At 39.4% G+C, this 2,882-nt stretch overlaps 2 pseudogenes; both read left to right on the forward strand.

Annotated features, from left to right (window-relative positions):
* The first annotated feature begins 692 nt into the window (after positions 1-692).
* Positions 693-1,197, forward strand: LOC149140045 (uncharacterized; annotated as a pseudogene).
* Positions 1,198-1,928: 731 nt separating this feature from the next.
* On the forward strand, positions 1,929-2,318 carry LOC149140046 (putative calcium-binding protein CML13 pseudogene; annotated as a pseudogene).
* The last annotated feature ends 564 nt before the right edge of the window (positions 2,319-2,882 follow it).

Here is a 2,882-nt window from a genome sequence, read left to right on the forward strand (position 1 = left end):
TGTAGAAGTTGACTGTTTTAGCAGTCCAAAACTATTAGTATTGCTCTGCTGCAACTAGTAGGAATATCAGCCCTTAAAATTCTTCATTCCAGGATCTAGACTTGCACAGAGTTAGATTTTAACCTTTTTTCTAAAAAGAAGCAGCTTTGCTTGTGATCTGTAATGTGAAAATTTAGGAGTGGGGATTTTAATTGTAGAAGAGCCAATCCAAAATGTACAGTGACAAACACCCTTTCTGCAGTCTGGAAGTGTTGGGCATCTATGCCTCCTTGCTGGGTATGCAAATTAGTTATGCAGTGAACGGTGTTCTTATTGGGAAGGAATTATCAAAGGGGTTGAACCCTCTAGCTTTCATTGTTTACTCCAACGCGGTGGGGGTACTAGTGCTTACACCATTTGCCCTCTTTCTTAAAAAGTATGTATGTGGGCATTGTTCCATTTCGTTGGATTTTCTTTATTACTTTGCAGTGCTGAGTATTGCTTTGATTTCTTAACATTTCAAATCCATGGTTTCATCTAAGGAATGTAGGACGAAGCGGCCAACAACTGTGAGTTTACCTCTATTTGGACAGTTCTTTCTGCTCTCTCTTGGGAGGTAAGTTGAGTATCTGAAGTCCACATTCTGCATCCCAGTTACTGTTATTGCTATATAAATAGCAGTGTTGAATACATTCTGTCCTGTAAGCCTTTTTCTTGGTTTCAATACATTAGGGTTTCATAGTTAAGGTTTTGATATTTAGGGTTTCTTCGGCAGTCACGATGTCTGTGAGAGCAGTAATGAGCAAGCGTGAAGACGTGATAATCTTCAAGGGAGATGAAACCCTGGACAAAGCCCTGGAGCTTCTTGAAACCTATGGAATTCCCAAGGGTCTCCTCATGCCTCTAGAGAACATGGAGGATGCGGGCGGGGTTGAAGCCACCGGGGACATCTAGCTGAAGCAAAAGAGTGGTGTGAAACACCACTTCAAGCGCGCAGACAGCTTTGTGCAGTATGGTACTGAGATTTCTTGCCAGTTGGATAAGAACAAGACGAAGAACGTGAAGGGAGTGAAGGCCAAGAAATGACACATGCCTTTCTATGTCCTGGTTCGTGAGATCGTTGTGGATGAGGAAGCTACTCCTCCTAAGATTTATTTCAAGAGCTATGCCAATCTTGGGGAGTGTTTCTCTGCCAAGTACTTCAACAGCAAAGACTAAGAAGAAGGCCACTGCGACGTGCTATTGCAACGTGGGATTGCTTATTAGTATTATAAATAAAGACTTCTTGATTGAAGTTCTACTGGTTTAGGTTTTTATGTTGTTGCAACCATGAAAAAGTCTGAAAACGCTAAATTGCTCCCTGAATATATTTGGTCCTCCAGACTTTCTATTCTCACTTCTGGGTAATTATATGCAAACAGTGTGTTTCTCTTTCAGTTTTATATGTTGCATGGAGATTATTAACTACTGGTATTAAGAAAATCTGATTTGCATTTACTATATAGGGGTTATTTTGATTTTTCGGTACGTGGAGAACATTATGAGTGTTGACTAGCAGTACTTTGAATCCGTGTTAATAATATAGTATTTAGTCAAAATATAAATAGCAGTGCCATCACCGCAAATCTTTCGTAGGGCTAGGATTTTTCCACTTAATATCGTATTGGATTCCAAGTAAGCATAGTTTGGGGCGATTCTAAGAATCGCTGGGTGGTGGGCCGATTCTGAGAATCGCCCCGCCACCACTGTGCCACCAGTGGTGGCGGGGCGATTCTCAGAATCGCCCCATCTGTTATGAATCGCCCCAAACAATGCTTATTAGGCATCCAATACGATATTAAGCGGATTTCAGAGGGAATTTTGATGTTAATTAATTTTGGCAGGAACAAACAAAATAGTTTTTCAGTAAAATTTCAGTTTTGATCTGGAGTGAAGAGTAGATCGCTCCAATGCAGGAGGCATTCAGCCTATTCGACACCGACCGTGATGGGTACATTACGGCGGCCAAACTAGGAACTGTGATGCGATCCCTGGGGGAGAATCCCACTCAGGCGGAGCTTAAAGAGATCATTAAACGTGAAGAGATCAGCGACACCATCGACTTCCCTCGCTTCGTGGATGTGATGAAACGAAACTTGAAGGGAGGGAGCTTCCATGTTCAACTCAGGGATGCCTTTAAAGCCCTCGATAAAGAGGGCACCGACAAGATTTCTGCCAGGGAACTCCGTCATATTCTTACCAGTGTCGGGGAGAAGCTGGAGCCGTCGGAATTCGATGAGTGTATTCGAGAAATTAAGGTCGATTCTGATGGAAACATCTGCTACGAGATCGAGTTTTAAACAAAACAATATATTTTGGTTTTACATTTGATTAATAATCAAAGTAGTCAGACCTAGATTTTGGGAGCTTTGTAAAATATTCTTATATGTTATGTTATATAAAAAATAAACATAGGGAAAATTGATACATAAATTATAAATTTTGAAGTAAACAACTTTTGATAGATTGAACATGATGTATGACTTGAGTTTAAAATTTTGAAACTTCTTGATAGATTAAACATAATGGATGACACAACTTTTTGATAAATTGATCATAATAGATGACTTTAATTTGAGCAATTCTGTTCTGATGAGATAAAATAGTTTATATTTTTCATTTGCAAATCTGTAATTTGCAATTTGCAATTCTTCGTTGATTGCATAAAATAGTTTGCATTTTCCATTTGCAAATCTGTAAATAATCACAAATGGATTCCCTGCTCTCTTTGGCTAAGCAAATTGTTATAAACCAAATCAAGTCCAAATGTACGCAAGCAATGTTTGGTAAATGAAGGCAACCAAGTGCTTCAAGACTTGAGATATAGGGTGAGGGTCTTTCGACTATTTTAGTTAATGACTTGA

Source organism: Pinus tabuliformis, chromosome X (genome assembly GCF_031772625.1).
Source record: "Pinus tabuliformis cultivar Carrire ecotype Pingquan chromosome X, CPIR1, whole genome shotgun sequence".
In the NCBI taxonomy this organism is placed as follows: Eukaryota; Viridiplantae; Streptophyta; class Pinopsida; order Pinales; family Pinaceae; genus Pinus; species Pinus tabuliformis.